Raw genomic sequence first — 24,860 nt, 5'->3', positions numbered from 1 at the left:
ATTTGTCCCTATTAAACTTCATCCCATTTATTCAGTTTGTCCAGATCATTTTGAATTATGACCCTATTCTCCAAAGCGCTTGCAAACCCTCCCATCTTGGTATCATCTGCATACTTAATGAGCATACTCTCTATGCCAATATCTAAATCATTGATGAAGATATTGAACAAAACCAGTCCCAAAACAGACCCCTGCGGAACCCCACTTGTTATACCTTTCCAGCATGACTGTGAACCATGAATAATTACTCTCTGAGAACAGTTATCCAGCCAGTTATGGAAGAATGACATTATTGTATTACTTGGAACTGCCAAAAGCAAAGGCAATGGAAATAAACAAAAAGTCATGAGCATTAATGAATGGCAAAGCTATGAGAAAAATAGGTCCATAAAGGATGTATTCTCTTAAATATGATCAGTAAAGAAAAAAAGAAGCAAAATGACCACTTTTTCCCCCTTTACAGGTTAAGCGTATTTGGGAACAAAGAAAAGTTTGCTCCTGCTGCATATGTGTTCTTCATTACAGTGGTTATATTGTTCTAACTCAGAATACTGGTGTGTGACAAATTATCCAAAGGGACCTCACAGCTTTGCTACAAAATTTGCACCCACAATTTTGTATGCAAAAAGCCCACAATCACACATGCAAATGGCAATTGCACACACACCGGAGAGATAATCATTGGGCACCTGGCTACCGAACCATGCAAAGCCAAATCCATCTTTGTGCATGTGCAATCGTGTTTGCAAATGCAGAGGTTATTCTTTCAGAGTTTGATCCTAGCTTTTTTTTTTTTTAAGCCTGGGGACCTTCACAAAAATGAAATATTTCTTAAGAGCGAGAAAATGTTAACCAATTAGCCCAAATAAATCAACAAAGTTGCACATCTAAAATCTTTTCTGATATCATGCACATTGGAGCACATGCAGTAAAAGGTGATCTGGTGTGTGTAATTGGTTGGGAAAATGTCTTTGACAGGGAGATTTCTTAATTTGCTTGTGAAAGAATCTTCCAAGGAAGTGAGGAGAGCACCATAGCTTGGTACATTTAAAACTAGACTGGAGAAAAAACCACTAGTTTGCTACTCTGTACAACACCCAGCCTAACAGGGCCTCAGGCATGACTGGCGTCACTCCAGGTGCCGCTATGTTACTGACAATGACCAAGATTTTCAAGTGTTTTGCGATTCTGAATCAAGGGCACCATTTTGGGAGAGCAGTGGGAACAGCAAGTGTGCGCGCCAAGATGTGGCTTCTTTTTCTTCCCGTTCCCCTATCAGAGAGCAAGGGGAAAGTACTTGCATTCTGTGAATTACTCCTCTGCCCCCTCCCTTCACCAGCCAGGTGTGAGAGGCATGCATGGGATCCAAGTACTTTCCCCTTGCTCCTTGATAGGGGAACAGGAAGAAAAGCAAGCCGCATCCTGGAGTGCATGGCTGCTGCCCCCTGCTCTCCCAAAATGGCGCCCTTGTTCTGAGCAGCTTCATTGTTGGGGACCTGAACCCGGCTAAGCATCTGCCCTTTGAAATCAGACCTCTTGATGATGCCTTGAGTTAGGCATCCAAAAATCTGAAATTCTCCTGAAATCTTGGGCATAATTATATAAATCATAGTGTAGTGTAGGGACAATCCAGAACTGATTGGGAAAAGAACTATGGGCCTGACCCAAAGCATATTAAAGTCAGGCTTAGTCAACACTATAAAATTTTTTTGTTGTGTTTTGTTTTTATTTTTATGTTTTGTGTTTTGTTTATATTTCTATGTAGGCTAGGAATGTGGGAAAACAACATTCCCTCTAGTTGTCATAGCTATGCTGGCAAAACCCCCAATATGTAGATACAGCTGTGCCACTAGGATGGCAGCTTAGCTATTGTCATTCAGGGAGGTAGTATTACTAAGCCAGCAGAAAAACTCCTCTGTTGGCATATGCCGTATGTAGGGGCCTCTGATTGTATGGCTATACCAGCATAGCATTTGTCACACCAACAGGCCCGCAATTAGATATGGATGACCTATGAGGCCTTGTCCTTTAACAATATTTGGGAAGGAAATTAGCTTGTGAGTTACAATAGCACCTGGCTGCATGTGTGTGATGTGCTAATTATGCTTTGCAAACAACCCAGGACAAGTTTACGTGAAGCAGCCCTTGCCCTGCGCAAATGGATATGAAATTGCTTGCAAAAAGAGGCCTCTTGGGAAAACCATCTAAAATATTTCACCAATAAAAACCAAGCCAAGTTATATTAAAATGAAGAAATAGCCAGATAATCATTTCAAAATAATTATAGCAGGCAGCTCCACAAAGCCACATTTTCCACTTCCAAGTATGGCAAATGCTACTTGAGCAGAGAATGAGAGCCACATGTTTGGCTTCAGGGCTGTTGGCCCAGGTATTTGTTATGTGCCATGTAATCTCACTGACCGCTTCCTCCAGGAAGGGCTCTGGTCACTAGCCCTGTACGCGTTCTCTTTCATTTCAGGCAGTCTCAGAGTTCCATGGGGAGTGTTCTGTTCCAAGCCCCCAAACTGCACGGCGCAAGCCAATAAGACTCTGCATATTTTAAAAGACAATTGTGAAAAACAGCCCTTGTCACTCAATCGGTGAGGTCTGCTCAACTAGCGTGTGTCATTAAAGATTAATGACAGGACAGAGGAGACAGTGAGCATGAGGTATGAAAAGCTAGTGGTCTGCCAGGCAATCTCCATCACCACCAGTAACGAATCCTCTCACCTACGTAGGTCAGGCCATGAACGAGTGTTTCCTTTCACCTCTCGAGAGCTGGGATAAAATCTTGTTTTAAATCAGGAATGAAAAGGAGTTGTGTGGTCTAAATCCTCACAGATGTTGCTTTACATCACAAACTACCACACCTCTCATCATTGTTCTTTAGGACTATCTCTACTCAACAGAGGCCTAGCCTAGAATGTATATTTTGTAAATTATTATTACTTACCAGGATCAGGGGACTGAGCCGCTTTTAAAGGAGATGCTTCCTGTAGCCGGGAGCCCCAGAAAGGCACAGGAGGGAATGTTTTATGAGTGAAGGGAACAAATTATGCCAGCCAAACTCTAGAAGGTGTGTAGGGGGGGAACTTCTATAGGAAGTTTAGAGCTACCAGGATTTCTTTGTGGAAGACAGACAAACACCTGGCAAGCTAGACGTGAGTATAGTCTCTTTATTACTGCAAAACTTATTTTTTTCTAAAACTCTTTTGTTCATAATAAATAACACTTTGCTTTAAGGAAACTTTCTGCTCTTTGTTTACCATTATTGTCAGAAAGAACAGACTGCAAGTACAGAAACAGAGCCACCAGTATTTGAGTTCTGCAGGCCACAGCCTGATCTGAGAGTGGAAGAATTGTATGATTGCTCTCTGAGCCCTGGGCTACACTACTCTGCCTCACTGAATACACAGGATGGACACAAAGGGTATGTCTAGACTACATGCCTCTGGTGACAGAGGCATGTAGATTAGGCTACCCGGCATAGGAAAATGAAGCGGCGATTTAAATAATCGCCGCTTCATTTAAATTTAAATGGCTGCCGCGCTGTGCCGATCAGCTGTTTCTCGGCTCAGCGCGCTAATCTGAACGCTCTGTGGTTGACATCAAAGGCATTTGTCGACCTCCCCGGTATGCCTCGTGGGATGAGGTTTACCGGGGAGGTCGACAAATCCCTTTGATGTTGACCGCGGAGCATCCAGACTAGCGCACTGAGCTGACAAACAACTGATCGGCTCATTGCGGCAGCCATTTAAATTTAAATGAAGTGGCAATTATTTAAATCCCTGCTTCATTTTCCTATGCCGGGCAGCCTAATCTACATGCCTCTGTCGCCAGAGGCATGTAGTCTAGACATACCCAAAGGGTCAGAAATAAGGTTACTCGGGTAACCATAAATCTGGCATTTGTCAATTGTGCCAAATGCTGCAATCTACATAACAATTTTCCTGAAATAGTTTCTGTATATATTTAACACGCCACAGCCTCATATTCACAAATAAAAAATTGGTATTTATATTAAACTATATAGGTAGGGTTGTCTACCAGGTAAGATACAGAGTAATTTCCACTATCACAGGAGTCCACTATTACATTTAGTTTATCATAAGAAGAGTTGCAAACACACTTTCTTTGTACTACATGACAAACCTTATGCAATCTGAATCTATGACTGCATTGACACTTACATTTTTCTCAGCCACGTTTTTCCTAATTATCCTGCTTAACTAATCAGTCATATAATGTTAGTGCTGCTCCCCTCCTAGCAATCTTCACTTTTCTGCAGTTTGCATGCTAATTTGCCAGAAAACTACACAGCATTTGCATGGTTTTTTCCATCTAATTTGGAGCATCGCAGTTTAAAGCAGGTGTGACACAAACAAGGCAACATGAGCTACTAGCCCAGGTATGGATTTGTAGATTGCAGAAAAATTTGTCTGGAGTGTATTTTCCTGTCAATGCTTAATGTTAATGTTAATTGTTGGGGGGAAGGAACTGAGAGGGGGAGAAGTTGAGCAAATGAAAAATAGAAACTCTTATGTGTTTGTTTGGTGTGAGAACTTCCATGAAGTACTTCCACTGAGAAGATTCTTTTGGGTGCCTTTGAATATGGCAGTGCCTGCTGACCCACAGGAAATTTTCCAAGGCCTGGGTAGGCAAGTTGTTGAACGCCTCCTACAAGGTCATGGACAGGAACTGAGAGCTGTCCAGTGAGAGTGGAACACACTCAGCTCCTCACACTGGGCCCTGAATGTGACACCTGCCTTCTGTACTTAACTAAGATCAGGTGTACAATACAAACGTTTGCTGACATAGCTATGCTGGTCAAGAGTCTGAAAAAAACCACACACCTTAGTCACATAGCTGAGCTGGCAAAATCTGCGGTGTGGTCAGTGGGACCAACAGTCACCGTGGGCCTCTAGAGAAGGCGGGGAGGGGTGGCTTCACACCCCCAGCAGGGGTGAGGCTGAGAGTGGAAGGGGCAGGGCTGAGGATGGATGGTCTGTGGCCGAGGGCAGTCAGACCTTAGCGCTGCCCAGACCATGGCGCTCCTCACCCCCCAGAGCTGGGCAGAGCAAAAAGAGCCTGGGGCTCAGCCATTGCCATGGTTGCAGTAGTGGCAGCAGCCAAGAACTCTAGGCCCCTTTGAATCTCCAGGCCCTGGGGCAATTGATCCCTTTGCCCCTCCCCCCCCACCCGCGTTGGTGGGTCTGAGTGTAGTCACAGCTATGCTGCCACAAAACGAAAGCCAGTCATGGAGTCGAGAAGTACTTTGTCAGCCAAAGTGCCAACAAACAGCATTCACACAGGCCAGCTTTTAGCGACAGGGCTGTATCGACATTGCCTCGTCGCTAGAAGCTGTGTAGTGTACACATAGCCTAAGGCCTTGCCTTCTTGTAGAATGATACCAAAGGATAACAACCTGCTGCTGCTTCTAATCTAAGGTGTTCCTTTAGCTCAAGGGACAGAGAGCTATGCAACGGCACTAACAGGCTAGGTTCTAACCTTGCAGAGCAGTGTTTCTCAACCTTTTTTTTATAAAGTACCCCTTTTTCAAAAAAATTATAAGTAGCCCCAGAGCCAGGCATCCTCCCCCCAACCCAATGCCCCTCCCCTCTCCCAGAGCTAGGCACCAGACGATTGGGGTAACTCTACTTTTGAAGTGCTCGCTCCCGCCACCCAACTCTGCCTTGATGTCTTGATCAGCAGGGACCAAGTAGTCCGCTAGCACCGAGCTCACCGCTTGGGGCTGTGTGCTCCCATTCCAGCCCGGCGCCTCCTGAGCATGACACCCGGGGGCAAGTGCCCCCCCCCACCTCTCTGCACTATGCCACGGATGTGGGGAGTCCTTTGGAGCAAAGCTTATTGTGCCGCTTCACTGCCTTCTAGCTCCTCTCCACAGCACCATGGGAAAGGGGCAATGGGGATGCGTTGTACTGAGCTGCTGGCGAGGGATGGGGCAAAATCCCGGACATTTTTTGCCAAACTTCACTTGTGTTGCCCCCCCAGACTTCTCTCGAGTACCCCTAAGGATACACAAATCACTGGTTGAGAAACACTGTTGTAGATGACTAGATAGAGGAGCAAAACTTTAAAAACAGCAAATAGTCTTGCAGCACCTTAAGAGACTAGCAAAACATGTATTGTAGATGGTACTATGAGCTTTCGTGGGCGCAGCCCACTTCTTCAGATAAATGGCTGTTCTAAGACCTTTTTCTAGCTTGAGAGAATTTGCATCTTTCTTATTTTCACCCCTTTCTTTTCCTGCTGCTGCTCACCCTTGTTGAATTATTAAATCTGACAGCAATATTACATGGAGAGATCCTGCACTATATATTTTTACTCCCTGTGAAGGGGAGTGTGCTGTTATCATAGGCTGAGTGTCCCAGGGTTCATGACCTGCTCTAGTGTGCCACTCAATCCATTAGTAACACAGTCCCTCAAGCATTCAATGATGTCAGAGCTGTCAAGATAAATTAAAACCTGTTCAATCTTTACTGTCACATCATCTGCTGGTACTTTTTCTTTTTGTCTTTAAGAAAACTTCCTGATGGATTTAGAGTGTTTAAACTTTCAACCACGACACACAGTACAGATTTTCCTAAAAAGGACTTCAGACTGTCCTTAGGAGAAGGTGAGTTTTTCTGCCTGAAGACACTATTTTCTTCTTTTTACACTTTTTACATCTTCATACAATCAAGATATAAAGCAAGAAGGCATTTGCAGAAAAGTAATACCAATGTAGTTCTTTGCCATCTAAATCTCTAAACACCCGGATACAAATACCCTTGACTTGGGGGTGGGGTAAAATCTAAAAAGGCATGTGGATCCAAATTTCGCAGCTGGCTTTATATCAGTGGTGGGGTGAATTAAATCCCAGGATGTGAATATTTCTGAACTCTGATGGTGGCTAGAGAAGGGGGAATTTGAAATCCAAACTGGGTCTGATTTTCACAATTTTCTTTATAACAATGATGAGTTAAATCAAAGTCCTGGATAAAAGTCTCAATGAATTTTGGAAGTGTATGGAATCCAGATTCAGATAGGAATGTTGCCTGTCCTTCCCCAACACTCCCCTACTTCCCCAGCACTGCTCAGTTTTGCAGACTGGAAAATACTCAGGTAACATATGGTTTGTTTGTCCTCCCCCTCCTCACCCCATCCTTCTGGGTTCCTTTTGGGAAGCAGAGGCACCACAAACTGTGTTAGAGGCTGTTCTAACTAGATTTTTGGCCTGACATATCTAAGGAATAATTGCGTTTTCCATGGAAAATTCCTTCCCCTTTTTGAAACTTTAGAGATAGTGTGCTAGACCAGGGTCCCCCTGTGTTCACAGAAGTTGAAAGGCAGGATCCAGTCCTGTATTATTTCGCTCTGCAAAGCAATCTGGGCAATGGTATTGCAGAAGGACACTCTGCTGAAATTGACTTGTGTTATATTGTATGCTCTGTGGTCATTGTCTCCATTACCAGGAGAGATCGAGCTCTCAAGGTTCAATTTAGTGGGTCTAGTAAGGATCCACTAAATCGACTGCTGATAGCACCCCTGTTGACTCTGGTACTCCACCAGCTCATGAGGAATAAGGGAAGACAATAGGGGAGTTTCCCCCATCCTCCTGCAGCATGGATGCCGCAGAAATTTGACCGAAGGTACGTTGACTTCAGCTACACTGTTCACATAGCTGGAGTTGCAGATCTTATGTCAACTTTCTCCCCTAGCATAGACCTGGCCTCACAGGCTGCAGCCCAGTAATATACCAGACTTAATTCTTACTTGACTTAACTTTCCTTCCACTACAAACATTTCCTTGAATTAATTGTTTCTCAACAATAGATAATCAAAATCCTCGCCTGAATGTTATTTTTAAATAAACCAGGTGAGGGTCAAGAGTAGATAGAAAATGTACTGATTAATGAATATTTTTTTAACTTTTAGCAGATGGAAAATTAATTAGTTTTCTGTAGGATGCTGTTGTTTTGATTAATACTTCATGGGGATCCACATAAATCCTTTAAATGAATGCCAGCCCCAGTCAAAAGTACAGGCGTCTGTCTGAGAGGCTGTAAGGAACTTTGCCACCAGCAGACCAGTTTTGCAACAGGCTCCACAGGGAGGAGGAGAAAGAATGAGATACATGACAAGAGGTTGAAGTGAAACAGACCTGGAGTTTTTCAAATACCATCTTTAAACAAGAGGAAAAAATCCTTCATCTGAATATGAGTTAATGGCACATCTCTACCGGCCAAATTGTGAGATCCTTATACTCAGTCTTTATTCTGGAAGAAGCCACTGGCTTCAGTGGAAGGTTGTGCATGGGGGGCTGACAGACTTGCTGGGTCCCTGGGCAAGGTGGGGGAAGGGCAGCTCTGTTCTCCTGAAAGGAGCAGGGCCTCAAGCAGAAGGGGCAGGGCTGAGGTAGTCCTCAGTGCCTCCTGGAGTGTGCTGTGCTGGCCTCAGCACCCCCCAGCCAGCTCTCAGAGCCTCCTTTGTCCCAGTTTGAAATTCCTACCTGCATTGTTATTAGCTGACCACATACCTGGGTAGGGACAGAGTTAACCCCTTAGTCACAAGGTGCTGGTCAGCACTTCTGATTATGACTGATGGCTAGTAGAGATTTGATTGTTAGAAAAAGCTGCAAGCCTCAGAAGGAGTTCATCCTTATTAGTAATGAAGCTGAGTGATGAAAAATCCAATTCACATGCAAACCCCCAATACTAGTACTGACATCCTGATTGAGGGCCCTAGAGCAACTGCCCTCTTTACTCGTTCCTGTCAAAGGGCCTGCTTATGAAACTGAGTAAGAGCCCCAGGATCTGGGACTGTATGTTTTAAGATTTAAAAAAGATTCCTGATTGTTTCATCCAACATTATAGGAGACAAAATTTCCATAAAAAGAGACACTCCTGCACGAAAAGCGTTGTCTCAACTTTGCAATAATCCCCACTCAGCCTCTCCTCAACTTTTGCCTCTTCTAAAGAATAAGAAGGCACTTTGTTAAAAGCATCAGACCAAACAGATATTGTGGCCCACAATTTTAAAACATATTGATACATCTTAAACCAATCAACTGAGACATGGATTATTTAACGTTCACCAGTGGTCCAGCGCTGTGCCATTTTCCAGGCAAGACGTAATGCTAGAATGGTGGATGTTCTATATACACTTCTACATCTACTTATCACTGTGCTAGTATAATGTGACTTTACCACTGCAAACCAGGGATAATCTTGAGCAACAACTCTGCAGTTTTATCATACTTCACTGCTTGTTTGCCTCTACCCTGACCTGATCTAGAGGTGAGGTGTTTATCCATTTTTCAGGCAGCCAATTGGGGTATTAGTTACTAATATCAACTGTGGTGAAGCTTTTGTGATTTGGACATGGATCCATTTCATATGGGCCACAGAGCAACCATCAGATGTTGACAGCCTTACTCAATGCTGAATTCAAACTCCTGACCAAGTGGGGAAGTGTTTTTTTCTGGTTTGGGGATTGTTGTTTTCCTTTTGAAAAGGGTATTTGTATGATTCTGGTGAATTCTCTGAGCTGTTAGGATTTGATGCAGCATGAACTACATTTTTTTCCCAAAAAATGTCAATACAACGTTTTCTTGATATGTATGTGTCTGCAAGTATTCACAGGACCTGCAGCACAAAGAAAAGCAGTGAACACTCATTTCAGCTGTTGGCAATGTATGTATTTATGATGGATGTATTTATGATGGATGTAAAAACATTTGTTGTGGGTTAAATCCTCACAGAAGGGCTCAGAACACAAAGGAGAACTTTAGTTTTTGGCCATTCTGAATTATACCAATAGAAAAAAATGTTCTTATTCTAAGATGAATCTGTATGGCCAAAGCTGTATAAAACATGGAGGGAAGGGATCACTGAATTTTTATTTGGGTTTATGTTCCCTACATTTTTTTCTGAAATCTCATACAAATGCAGCTGTGTGTGAGATTTAAAATAATAAATCTTTTCAAAGATCTTGTGGATTTTACTCAGATTCAGCCTAGAGTCACTCCGTTCTTCCTGCAGGTTTGCTCGACAGTTTGGCAGTAAATATTTCAGTGAACCTAGGCGAACCTGAGGTTTGTAACTAAGCCTGGGTCTATGGCTATGTCTAGACTACTGGATTTTTCCAGAGATATCCGGAAAAACTGCCACATCCAGTTTGCTCTTCCCAGGAGTGGACTGGCCCCGCAGGACACTGGGAATTTCCCAGTGGGCCGTCCTCTGAAGGGTCGGCTGAAGGGCCGGCTGGTGGCTGCTGGAGGAGGAGGGGGATTGTGATGGGGCGCTGCAGCCCCGCACTTTAAATTCCCCGGTGCTGCGCGCCAGCCATCTACAGGCCAGGGTGGGGCCAGGGAGAGCATATGCAGTGTGCTCAAACGCCGCGCAACAGGTAAGAGGGGAGATGCCCAGGCATGACGTGACGTCACAACCCAGGACTTTAAAAATGCTCAGCCCAGAGTCGCACCGTGTGGCCCAGCTCGAGGCCCGGCACATGGTCTGGAACCCCGGAAGCAGCTGGGGCCCGATCACAGACTCCAGCACCGCAAACTGGGAGGCAGAAGGTAGGTGGGCGAAGGGGAGGGGGAATAAGCGGAAGAGAGAAAGGGGCTTGTGCTGAGGGGAAGGGGGCAGGTCAGGAGAAGAAAGGGGAAGGCACCAAGGGACAGGGTGGAGGAGAGATAAATGCCAGGGGGCCAAGTGGAGACAATGAGGAAAAGGGTAGGAGGGGAGGTGTCAGTGGGAGGGGGGACAGGGTGATGCTGGGAGAGGAGAGAGTAAGGGCATTGGGGACTAGAGGGGGGAGGGGGAGGTGCTGGGAGGTGCAAGGCATGTGTGAGGGCACAGGTGCATGAGGGGAACAGGAGGCAGAGGGTGGTGAGGGGGTGGACATCAGGGAAAAAGAGGGCAAAGGGGACAGGGGCAGTGAGGGAAGGGGGAAGCTCCAGGAGGATGTAGGACTAAGGGAAGGTGCAGGTGCCAGGGGATTCTGGAGGTAAAGCAGAAGGGCAGACACCTGCAGGGGAGGGACCAGCACCAGAGGAGAGAGGCAGGGCGGGTGTGTAGAGGGAGGTGTTAGGAGAGGGGATGAGAAGGGGTAGCTCACATGATCAGAGTGGGGCTACTGGAGGAGAGGGCACGGGGGTAGAGAAGGGCCGGTGGAGGGGGGCAGGTCTCAGGAGGGCTGAGGGCAGTGAGAAGGGCAGGAGTCAGGACAGCAGAGGCAGGTGAGGGGTTGGGGAGCAGCAGGCACCAAGGGAGCTGATGGAGCAAGGGGAGGAGACATGTCAGCAGAGGGAAAAGGTAGAGGTTTATGAGGGTATGTCCACACTACAAAGTTAGTTCGAACTAAAGGACGTTAGTTCGAACTAACTTTAATAGGTGCTACACTAGCGCTCCGCTAGTTCGAATTTGAATCGAACTAGCGGAGCGCTTAGTTCGAACTAGGTAAACCTCATTTTACGAGGACTAACGCCTAGTTCGAACTAGCTAGTTCGAACTAAGGGCTGTGTAGCCCTTTAGTTCGAACTAGTGGGAGGCTAGCCCTCCCCAGGTTTCCCTGGTGGCCACTCTGGCCAACACCAGGGAAACTCTATGCCCCCCTCCCGGCCCCGGACCCCTTAAAGGGGCACGGGCTGGCTACGGTGCCCGTGCCAGGTGCAAGCCTGCCAGCACCCAGCTAGCAGACCCTGCACCTGGCACGGCACAGAGCCACCCACCCGATGCCCCCCAGCCCACCCCCTCTTGCCGGGACCAGGCTGGCGGCTCCCGGGAGCTTGCCCTGGACCGCAAGAGGCGGGCACCTTCCTGGGCTAGTGCGGACATCGTGGACCTCGTCCACGATCTCCGCACTAGGCACAGGAAAGTGGCCGTCTAGGGCAGGAGAGCTGCCAGCCTGGCCACCCAGGACCAGGTGTGCATGAAAATCAAGGGGGTCCACTGAGACCCCCGACACTGAGCCCTGAGCTTACAATGGCCGTACTGGGTCAGACCAAAGGTCCATCTAGCCCAGTAGCCTGTCTGCCAACAGCGGCCAACCCTAGGGACCCTGGAGGGGATGGACCGAAGACAATGACCAAGCCATTTGTCTCGTGCCATCCCTCTCCAGCCTTCCACAAACTTTGGGCAGGGACACCACTCCTACCCTCTGGCTAATAGGACTCCATGGACCCAACCTCCATCACTTTATCTCACTTCCCTTTAAACTCTGTTCTAGTTCTAGCCTTCACAGCCTCCTGCAGCAAGGAGTTCCACAGGTTAACTATTTGCTTTGTCAAGAACAACAACTTTCTCTTACTAGTTTCAAGCCTGCTACCCATTCCTTTCCTTTGGTGTCCTCTAGTCCTTCTTGATGGGAACTCAGGAAGAACTTTTCTGAATGCACCCTCTCCACCCAACCCCTGCTTTTAGAGACCTCTATCCTGTCCCCCCTCCGTCTCCTCTTTTCTAAGCTGAACAGTCCCAGTCTCTGTAGCCTTTCTTCATCTGGGACCTGTTCCCAACCCCTGATCATGTTAGTTGCCCTCCCCTCTCCCAGCCTTTCTCTTCCCCTCTCCCACCTCCTTTTCCCAGTCTCCCCCAGTTTTTTTCAATAAAGACAGAGTCAATGTTGGAAGGAACGTTATCTTTATTTTGTACATCAATAAGAAGGGGGGCTAAGGAAGGGTAAGTGGAAGGAGGTGAGGGAGGAATGGGGTACGAGCCCCCGATGGGGAGGACTGGGCTGGCTCTGCGGGCTTCTGGGGGTGGAAGCTCTCCTGCAGCCCCCCAATTACTCCCTCTCCCCAGATGGCAGCCTGCGGCAAGTGCAGCCGGGCTGATGGCCGAGTGGTGTGATGTGCCCAGTGTGGGCACTCAGGGCACTCCAAGCCAGAACTTCTTTGCAAGCGGGGCACTCCTTAGAACTGTGTGTCTGGGGTGGGGGTCGGGACCCTTTAAGCGCAGCCCTCGGCTAGCCTGAGACAGCATCTCCATGCTCTAAGTCCTCCTTTTATGCCCTGCCGGCACTGCTTCCGGCCATCCTTAAGCCCTGTTCAGAGTCCACTCAATGTGGACTTACTAGTTCGAACTAGCAAAACGCTAATTCGAACTAGTTTTTAGTTCTAGATGCGTTAGTTCGAACTAGCTTAGTTCGAATTAACTAATTCGAACTAAGTTAGTTCGAACTAGCGCTGTAGTGTAGACATACCCTGAGATATTTATTAATAACTTTGGTGCCACAGAGACACATCCAAACAAGCCACATGAACTCAGTACTGGTGCACAACACAAAATTCATTCTGCTCATGGGAGGAAACTCTTAGAGGGAACACTTCCCCCAGCCTCTCTGCCCCCGAGTTAATGTCACACACAGTGGGTTAATGCAACTGCAGGATAGTTGCATGAGGGAGGATTGCATGAGGATCCCTATTGGTAGGAGGATGGTGGGAAAAGTCCTTAGAAGGAGTCACATGACACCTTTTACTTCTGGTCATGTGTCCATCTTGCCCTGAGAGTGTTACCTCCAGAGGCCTGGCTAATGTGAGTCAGGGGTATGGCTAGCAGGGGTCAAAGAGTAAATTTTTAAAAAATTCTTTTATGTGAAAAAGTGGGCCATTCTCAACCCATTTCCCGGGCCTATTTTGATTGCTAGTCCGCCCCTGGCTCTCCTGCTTTTTTTTGCAGAAGAACAGACACACTCTTTCGGAAGCCCTGTCTTTCTCCTTCCACGAGGAAGAAGGGCTCTTCCAAAAGAGGAGGTTTTTCTAAAATTTGGCCCATTGACACCTCCAACAAAACTGTTGGAAAAAGGTACACACATTTTCCCAATAAAACCCCATAGTCTAGACATAGCCTATGAGAGTTTGTCATAGCATGGATCACAGGAAATCCAGGATGCTCAATTCAAATGTTGTACTAGGATATTAGTCCATAATGTGGAAATCTATTTGGGGGATAGATTGAAATCTTGCATGACATGAAACAATAATGGGGATTAATTACCTGTGCTGCCTGGAAATTTTAAAAGACCCCAAAATGAATTTATTGTAACCCATTAGATTACAGCACAAGAGGGATTTTTTCTGCCAGTTAAAAATATCCCAGAGATTACTTTAGTATTCAGCTTTACCATGCAAAGGGAGTCTGAAGCTAATAGGATCACTACATCTCAGCTAGAAAGCCTCTCATAATAGCAATGGTGCCCAAAGAAACATGTCTTATAGGTTTGCATCAGCAGTATCTGGTCTATGATCCATGAGCTACAGTCTCCAGGCATGCAATGGTGCGCAATCTCTAACTCCTACAAAAGCTGATGTGATGGTATCCTGACACGTCAACAATTCATACTTTAATATCTCCGTGTTATAATTCAATTCTGTCCTTGCTTGCATACATGCATCGGAGGACCTGCTGCAGCCAGTATAATTCATGTTTACCTTTCCTGGCTATCTATCTGTTTATTCCAAGTTTGCAAAGGTTCATCTGTACCACTGCTCTAACAAGGGCCCCATAGCTGGCCAATTCAGTTCCCAAGGCATGTGATTGCAGTAGGAAAGGGTGCTTGCCCCTGCTTATCCAGAAAATGCACTGACTACCATGTGCTCAGCCTCTGTAAACAAAGCCCTAAAAATCCATGACAATAATTCACTTAAAGTTGACCTCTAAGAGTGGATGCCTCTCCCATTCCAAGATTGGGAGCATGATGGCCCAATATCTCTGCCCTTCCTTGGCACAAAATGCCTCTAGATACCAGAGCCTCACTGATACTATGGGGTCCAATATGGTTTTGGTTCAGCTCCGCTAAATTTTTCTTTGTAAGCAGTTACAGTTTGTCCAATTGGACTTAATAACTCATCTTCCTAAAAGTCTATGGGCTTCACTTCATATTGAGCCCCAGATCTACTCAAACTCAGCTCAGAACTGCTCAGAAAGTTAGGAGCCCAACCTACTCTGTTTATGGTAAGTGCATTTTCTGTGGGACTCTGACTTAAACCTGCAAGAAAAAAGAAAATTCATGGAAGTGCAGCAAACCTGAGGCCAGATCCTCTGTTACTTCCCATTCATCATGTCATCATCAACATCAGTGCAACATGTCAATAAAATGCTACCACATCCATGCGGCACTGTTTTGCACTCACTCTTACAAACTTTGCTTTGCCATAAACGACTAACAATCCAGCAACAATGGATTGTTTGGACTCAGTGAACTCAGGCCATCTTTCAAGCAAGCCTGGGCCAATGAACTTCCCTGGAAAGCAAGACTGTGTGAACCCAATCAACCCATTTGCACTGACACCCTTTCAGATCCAGGACGCAGAAGCCTGGTCGAGACTTAAAATTAAGTCAATGTAGCTCTGGCACTCAGCAGGGTGAAAAATCTACTTGGTGTAGATGGAATTTGGTCTGCAGGAGAATATTTCCATTGACGTGGCTGCCATCACTCAGCGAGGTGGTGGTCCTACAGCAACAGAACTCCACCACACACCCGGTTGCTATACATTGCATCATGGGCAGTGGGTAACATCGGTGGGGGGAGGCTGTGCCTCCCCAAACAATCAGGCAAGACCCTGCCCACGCTTTGCCCCCAGCATTGCTCCGCTTTCCAGTCTGCATGCGGCTCCAGTCTCCCAGTCCTGCTCCTGGCTGGGGCTAGGACTACACCACCCACCCTTCTGATGCTCTGGATCTGCAGGGACAGGGCCACATGCCACCCAGCTGCCACCCCTCTGGGTTTGGGGGAGCTAGCCTAGAGTGGGAAGCGATGGCCACAGTGAGGGGGGCTCTGGACTCCTGCAGGGGGCATGGAAGAGGCAGGTCTTAAGTAACAAGGGGTGGGCTGGTGGTTCACACACTGCTCCTGGGTTGCATCTATACTACAGGGTGATGTCAGCAAAGCTACAGTACCATAGCTATCCTGCTAGAGTTCCTGTCTCAGTTTTCTCACTGGAAGCATGACTAGTGTCAAATTGCACAGAGAACAGAGAGATGCTGTCAGGGCAGAATTCTCAGTCTGCACCTTGCAGAAATGCAGCCACAGGACAGACCTCCAACTTTGCTGACAATTTGTTTATTTCCTTTCAGGACTTAAATAGCTTCTGAATTTACTTTTGGCCTGCAGACTGCCTGAAGTGTGAAATGACTGCTAGCTGCCTTTAAAAACGAGGATGTACATTGCCAGACTACCCAGAACAATCTACACACAGGGTAAATGTGTAACTAGGGTCTCTAAGAGAATCCTGGCCAGCAGCCAGAGTATGATTGACAGCTGGAACTTTGCAGGTTCAGGAAGGAATACACAACTCCACTGATTATATACCACAAGCACCCAGAGCACTTTACCAGGGCCTTCCTTTGAAAGCGAAGTTTATTTTCAGCCATAGATTTTAGCCAGACAAGGGAAGTTCTGACTAGAGGCCCTGGCATTTCGCAAAGCTTAGCTAAATTGTTTGTGCCTGCTGGTTTCCACAATCCTCTCAGCATGGTGGTGTCACTTTACCTCCAGGAACTTGGGTAAAGTGATAGTTTGATTAATGTCAGAAGTTCAGCACTGTTGAAGGTGTGCTCATTGCTCTTTCCTTGGCTGAAAAACAGTACAGGTTTGTCACTTTCCAGAACAAAAACTGGAAACATTCTGACCAGTAGAGCACAGGACTGGCAGAAAAGAAAAGGGGAAAAGAAATGGCCTTATTGTTTAAATAGAGAGCTAGTGAGCAAGGAAAGGGGAGAGCCTGAATGCTGTATAAAATTGTATTTAACAGCAAAGACCATTTCATTCCAATATTAGTATCAAAATGACCTCTAGAGAATAAACAAGTAAGTAAATCCGTCCCACAAGATATGCATTTCTTGATTTCTTTAAAAGTAAGGAGTAGTGCTGTGGTACCTTAGGGTATGTCTACACTTCATTCCTCTCTCTCTCTCGAGAGGAATGCAAATGTAGACATCCAAAACTGCAAATGAAGTGGAGATTTAAATATCCCACGCTTCATTTACATAATTGCGGATTGGCGCTATTGTGAAATAGCACTAGTGTGAGAAAGAAATGAGGTTTAAGGGTTATTTTGAGGAAAGGGTTTTCTCTTGAAATAACCCCTTTTTTTCCTCGCAGGAAGGCTAGAGCCTATACTTACTGCTTGGCTACCTATAGCGCTTGCTTCTGAATTCATGGCACAACCAGCACATCACCAAACATCTCAAAAGGAGAAGGAAAGCACAGTGAATGCAAACACACCTTGTAGTGGGGCTGGTGACAAGATTTATTACCTCTTTTGTTCTAATAGTTTGCTCTCATATTTTAAATTCTCATATTTTAAATTTTTATATATATTTGTATTTTTTTTTTGTTTGTTTGTTCTTGTAGGCCACCTTGAATATTTTAAATAGAAAGGCGGGGTAAAAATATTAAAATAAATAAATAAATAAATACAAATAGTTTGACAGTAACCTTCCATGAAATAAAAAATAATTGACTGACCCACATTTGCTAAACACTGGCCTCCCTTACTCTCTCTCTCTCAAATGACGTCAATTAGGGTGCTTCTACACTACAGCATTATTTCAGAAGAATTTTGAAATAATGGATGGCTTATTCCAGCTTCTGTAACCCTCATTCCATGAGGAATAATGCCTGTTCCGAAATAGCTATTCCACTGCTATTTTGAACATTCCACTGCTGCTATTTTGAAATAGCTCTTCTCCAGGGCCGTTCAAAGTAATTTCTCCCCAGTGGCTGTTGGGACTCTAAACTCAGGAACTGCATCCACATTAGGGGAACTAATTTTGAGGCTTTCTTGTAGTGTAAAGACGCTATTTTGAAATAAGCTATTTTAGAGTATTTCTTCCAAAATAGCTTATTTTGAAATAAGCGTGCAGTGTAGACATACTCTTAGAGACCTTACTAACATCAGCAGTGCCCTCAGCAACATTCCCAGGTCAAAACTAGGCCTAGCACATTTCCTGTGGGGAGGGAAAGGGTCTTTGTTTTCCTTTTCCAAAGTCCCACTTGTTCTTTGCTGCCTTGGCACTTTTCCCTGTAAATTGCGCTTGTGTGGACACTCAGGAGAGATTCAAATGCTGCCCAGCTGATTAGCAGAGCACCCACGGCTAGGTTTCTTTGTTTCTAATGGTGGTGCACATTTTCACATACTTCAGTGCACATAACAATTATTCCACACAAGGATGGAAAAAAAACACATATGAATGGAAAAGATTGGTGGGAACATTGACCTTGAGGCATATTTTTCACCTTCTAATGCTGGAGATAACTGGGGAGACTCCAGTGAAGTCTCTGAACTGATAGGTTAGAAGGGCTGCTTCCCTAAAAGTACCTTTTCCTCATTTCTGTGCCTCTACAATTCTAGGGTGCATTTATGTTGAGAGGTGACCAGACCTTCCGAATATGCAGTGGAAGTACTTTGCTTATGAATGCTACATAAACAGTCCAAAGACAGTACTCTGATTCTGCTGCAGCCTCCTTACTGTCATTTCAACCCAGACAGGCTGAGTAATTGTTGACTGTAAGTTGAACCTATGATACCACAGCACTGTGGAGAGAATGCTTTTTATTTATTTCTTTGAATCATCAGTACTAGCAATGCTCACGACATCAAGGACTGCTGGCAGTCCCCCATGCAACAGGAGAAAAAAAGCTTCTGAATCAAGTGGTGAAGGGCTTTGTGGAAGCCGGGCATCAGGGGCTGGAGAGAGGGTGAAAACTCCTGCAGCTAAGGGGGAAGTGACCATTTAGCCTGAAGAGAGCAGCTACACCTGTGAGACTCCCTGAAATCAAAGGTGGAAGGACAGTTTTTGCCTTATCCTGGCAGTCCCAACGGTTATTGACTCCCTATGATGTAGTATTGCTCAATTGGAATTGTTATAATTTATATTAGTTACATTAGTGGAGCTCTGAAGGGGAATGTAAAAGTGTAATCAGTTTATTGATTAAACTCCACCCAGGGTCCTGGCAGCTGGGATGCTGGGATCAGGGCTGGCAGCTGGGGCTCTGGTCATGCAGGGCCAACAGCCAGGAGAATGGGCACACCAGGATGTCAGGACCGTGGGCAGTAGCTGGAACCTACAGGTGCACGAACCTGGCGCCTGGGATCCCCACATAAAATGTTAGGGTGCTACAGCATCCCCTGCAACCCTAGCTTCCCAGTTAAATGTTTAACCATGTAACTGAATGATTTTTTTATCAGTTCATTGTTCTTACATGTTATTTACATCCCTACTCTGAAGAGCTTAGATTCAAAAAAGCAGGAGACAGTGGAAGGAGCAGCTTTTGGAGGGTTTCAGACCCATGATTCCTTTGTGGGTGCCATGGAAGACATGAGTCTTTAGGGGGGATTTAAATATGGCAAGAATAGTAGCTTAGAGAATGAAGATAACAGATTTCACCTGTCCAAAAGAAATGTATGGGAAGGAAACACACAAGCATGCCAGAAGCATTGGCTACTGGTAGCACTTTACAGTCAGGCACTGACTTACTGGCCATGGGCATCCCTTATATTTAGGCACTTCTCTAAGTGGAAGGATCCTCAGTATCACTGGACCAGGCTAGTGCTGGTTTTCCTTCAGTGCAGAAGGAATAGAATGGAGCAGGGAAGATTTTTCCATCTCCACCCAGCCTAAAGACACTACTATGAAGCAGATAGTCTCACCCTTGGAGACCTCTAGTCTTATATTATTGACATCCTAGCAATAAAAATCTGGTTAGCTCTGGTGTGTAAAGCAAATTGTTGGAAGCTTCTCAATGCAGAGGTTGTCTCTAGTCCCAGAGCTGGTACTAAAAGGCTTTGACTGAATTGCACAGTGGCCTCTGAGAAAGTCTCCCCAGCTGCAAAGAAATCAGGACATTCTCTGAGCCGCGAGCTAAATGCTGTGTCAGTTTTCTTGAGTCCCTTAGTTTCAAAACGGCAGTGTTCTGTAATTCTCCAGAATGCCAATGACTGAGCAGCTGTTCCTAATCTACACCTCAATCAGGGTTGTTGGATTTCCCTGGCAAGAGTTAGCTTAAATCTTGGCCCCCGTCAGTCTATTAAAAAATGCATCTGGCAGATCCTCTTGCTTGCTTGCCTGTTTGCTTGATCATATCACTCTCCTTTGTGTCCCTCCCCTGGCTCCCTACCAGCATGTCATATTTAAGCTTCTTGTCACCATCTCTATAGCTCTGTATAATTCTGCCTTTACCTACTTATCCTCCTCCATCCTTCCTGTAACCACATCCCCTCATTCCAGCAGTATTCCCAGAATTCTCCACCCACTTATCCCTTTGTCATGCACTAACTTCCCTAGTGCCTTTCACACACAACCCCATGTATGATATACTGTAATGTCCCTGAACTCTCCTACTAAAACTCTGCTCAATGGTAAATTCCTCCTAAAATCCCCACTTCTTTCTCCACATATGGAAATTCAGGGGATTTTTAAAAACATCATAGTATGAGTCAGACTTTTTTTTCTAGGTTGTATGTTAATTTTAATATTTCATGATATGGAAGAAGGTTAAGGGTTCACCCACTGCTTATAAATTGGTGTTGCTTCTAACAACTGAGTAGGGGGCCTAAACATTAGCTGCTTTTATTTCCGTATATGGAGCCTCTAAATAGAGAAGCTTCATTCTATTTCTGAATCCATTTTTTGGGGCCCAAACCAGCCACATATACAGCAAACACTTCGTTGGGAGTGCCTTTATGAACTTCAAAACATCTAAAGAGCATTTTTAGTTTCATAAGAGATTTTTACTCTTTTATCTCTTGATCAGGTCTATTGGTGTTTAATTATTTCATACCAGTGTTTTCAATCTCTTCAAGAGTCTCTTTTCAAGATTAAGCAGAGAGCTAAGGATTTTAAAAAATGATTAGAGACTTGATATTTTATTTTGCAGAAGGGAGAGTCTCTAACTTTCCTCTCAGCTAACTGACAGTTATATTTTGCTTGATTACACATAGAATCTGAGACTCCATGGCTGCGTCTAGATTGGCATGGAGTTTAAAGTTTTTCCGTTAAAAGTATTTCCGCAAAAGAGCATCTAGATTGGCACGAATGCTTTTGCGCAAAAAGTGCTTTTGCGCAAAAGCATCCAGGCCTAGTGTAGATGCGCTTTTGCACATGAAAGCTCTGATGGCCATTTTAGCCATCGGGCTTTCTTGCGCAAAAAATTAAGGTGCCTGTCCCTCTTGCTCAAGTATTCTTGTGCAAGCGGGCTTATCCCTGAGCGGGAGCGTCTAAGTATTTGCGCAAGAAGCACTGAATTCTTACATTAGAATGTCAGTGCTCTTGCGCAGATTCAAGCGGCCAGTGTAGACAGCTGGCAAATTTTTGCGCAAAAGCAGTCTAAATGCACCACATGTGTACTGGACGTATTTCTGCCAGCAGTGTAAATGCTGTATCAAAGTGTCTGTTTTGGTCAGCATAATGGAAACATTGCTCCTCAGCAGCTTCACAAGTGTGGCTTTATGGCTGCCTTATTGACAGGCTTCACTCTGCAGGGCACATGTGCGTTGGACAACTCTGTTATCCTCAGCTGTGCAGGAGTTGCATGCAGAGGAGGGAGAACACTAGCTTTTCAGTGGTGTAATTAATAAAAATCAATTGACACCCTGCTTCCACAATTTCCTGGTAGAAATCCTTCTAATAATAGCTGGTAATTAAAGTCTTTTGCAAATGCAATCACAGAGTCTTTTGAAATACTTTTTCTTAATGTTGGTATTTGATGAATAAAGAATGTTTGTCTTGCTTTAAAATTACCCACAAAATATCTTCAACCAGAAGATATTTTTAATCGGTTGACTAAAAGAATGCTTTTTCAGCTGTACAGTTAATGTACAAAATGCAAGAGCAACTGTTCAACGGCACTCTGCAATTTGTGAGCTATAAATCTGAATAGGTAACTTATGATTAAAACCCTCTACTTCAGTACTTAACATATATAATCTCCAGGTTAAAGTTATATGCTAGTCCCGCAACATAATAATCATATGTTGATTCTGTGTTACAGTCTTCTGTAGAGCAATGGTTTAAATACTAGTATATTCTATTAATGTTATCTCACTAGATAAACCAGATACAAATATATATACTCTTTGGTAGCCCAAGTTTACTGTTATTCTCAAACCATAAACAGCCTTGATCTCTGCTCCTTATATTAACTGGCTGTGTTGTGTCAGAATGATCAGTCTGCTTCAGGGTGGAGGAAGTAGATGTCTGTTTGCTTTTCTTAGGAAGGGGGGGAAGTATCCTTTTGATTCTAAACTCACTTACTTGAACTCTATACCAGATCTTGTTAGTATCTGGCATGCTATGCAAAGCCACAATCCATTACAGTTAATAGGAAAAAATATTGTGAAGACAGTAGAATTACATTAGCTCTCAGTGTGGAAAGCTAGTTTATGGCCCTTACGGTAATTTCTAGACTCTGTTGCTAGTATAAAATCTCTCTAAAAAAATTGCACCTCTTTACAGAGAGTCTTTGCACAAAATTCCATTGAATCATTCTGTCCTCAATAATTAAGTTCACTGTATTCAATTTTCTGCATTTCTAATAATTAAACATGGAGCAAGGCATTTGTCTTATATTAAAATCAGGTTATACAATGGGACATGAAAATCTTTAAGGCTGAACCAAAATATTAGAACTAAATGATAACATTGCAGTTTGTGAGTGCTGTCATACAGACAGCTTAGCATATGCAGATGACTTGAAACTCACAAGTGGAGTAACCAGATACTGAGCAAGCGAGAGAGAGCTGTCTTTTCTTACTGTTAACTGTTACATCCTCCTGAACCACATAAATAATTCAAGTGATCTATGTCACATTATTATGGAGGGTTTTTTAACATTTTATAAATTATCAGAGCATTTATAGAAGTTTTGGAGGAAAGGCATTTTTGACAAACATGCAACACCCCATTCCTTTTACTTAAAAGTATGAGAAATTTACCATCCACATCTTCCTAAACTCCCAGTCTTTCAGCAAAATCAAGGAAGACCAGATGTCAGTTCTGATTTTTTTTAATGTAAAAAAAATAAGCAGAAAAATAAAATCCAGGCCTTCCTTATTCAACACAAAGAAGCTGTGACACTGGTGGACCAGGTGCGAGCTCCTGTTGTGCCAACACCCTCAACTGAACACGACAAATACATACAAGACACAACCTGGCTCTCCTGTGTGTTGGTATTAAAATTGGTATTAGAGCTTTCATGTGCTTAGCATTTGGACTTCTGGAATTGCTGCATGCATTCATCACTCTGACACTATCTGTATCTCATGTGATAAGGTAACATTTAAGTGTTTGCTTTTTACCAGTGAGTCATCGGACAGGAGAGGGGCATTAACGAGTGTGAAATCCTTGTTTTCCACTGCAGGTTTCTACTATCCTCTTCCCTGTCCCCACAGAGTGTGACTACAGGCTTCCTCACTGCGGGTCCTTTTTCTCTGGTGCCAGCTCCCTGCCTTTATAGAAGCTCTACCTGTGTCCTCCTAGGTGAGCTTCATCTCCAGTAAGCCTCACTGAGCCCAGCTTCCCTTCCAGGTGCCATCTATGGCTAATTGGTCTCTCATGCCTGTATTAACCCCTCCAGAGCTAGTGGTGATGAATGTCCCTACCCCACAAAAGATGGCCCATCAATGCCAGATGAACCACTGTGGAACATCAGAGGACAAGCAACTTTGTTGATTGCTCCCCTTACCCTCATGAAGCAGAGATGTGCAACTGAATTCCCCCTAACAGCTGAATTTGCAACTCAAAGCAAAAGGGGAAAGGGATAAAAAGCCCTAAAGAGAAGATATTATATCTTTTATGCTGTTTGGACTCTGAGAGGCAAGGCTTATTAGGCAGTTTCCCTAGTGCTCGGTCTGGGTTAGCCCAAAAGGGTTTGTAGAACTTGCTTATTATACAAGCTTCCATTACCTTTTGAAACTTAAGACTGGAACTCAATTGTGCATAGACATGCTTACCTACTTTAACATTATAAGTAACTCTCTTGTTTTCTTTAGATGGTTTATTATAGAATTGGTTACGAGCATTGTCTCTGGTGTGAGATCTAAGATACAACTGACCTGGTTTAAGTGGCTGGTCGTTTGGGACTGGGTGTCACCTGAATATTACTATGATCTTTCAACCATCTATCACAAAGGTAAGCTTACCTGAGTGGCAGGATAGACCTCATGGATATCTGCCTTAAGTCTATAACAGTGCTGGAGAAGTTTACCCTTGATCACTGGTTGGTGAAATCTAAGTATAATAGTCACAACTAAGGCTACATTTTAGTCAAAGGGTTTTTTTAGTAAAAGTCATGGACTGGTCACAGGTAGTAAACAAAAATTCATGGCTTGTGACCTGTCCATGACTTGTACTGACTATATCTTGGGAGAGTATGAGGGGAGCCAGTCGGGGATAGGGGTTAGTGGGGCCAGGAGGCTCCCTACCTGACTCCATACCCCTCTGGAAATAGGAACATTCCCCTCCCTCATCTCCTAGATGGGGGTGAGGCCAGGAAGCTCTGCACATAGCCTTCACCCCAAGCACTGGCTGCACAGCTCGTATTCTGCTGGCCACTGAGGCCCTAGAAAGTCACGGAATCCATGTCTTCCATCACCTCCATGATACACTTGTGGTCTTAATCACAAACAATGTGGGGTTTGTACCATGCTTCTTAGCAGTCTGCCCTGAAGACTCACACTCCTGAACCGCTGCAGGATAGTTTGACAGAAGCACTAAAAGGACACCAGGTGAATTTTGGAGACATGCATTGTGGCTCACCTTTAAGTACCAGCAGCAAATGCTTGATCATCTACCTTAATATGAAAATTAACTGAGCCAAATACTGTCCCGATATGTGCATGTAGAGCTCCCTCTGGC

The sequence above is a fragment of the Pelodiscus sinensis genome, chromosome 1 (genome assembly GCF_052426305.1).
Source record: "Pelodiscus sinensis isolate ZL-2025 chromosome 1, ASM5242630v1, whole genome shotgun sequence".
In the NCBI taxonomy this organism is placed as follows: domain Eukaryota; kingdom Metazoa; phylum Chordata; order Testudines; family Trionychidae; genus Pelodiscus; species Pelodiscus sinensis.
Note: the sequence above shows the minus strand (reverse complement) of the source record.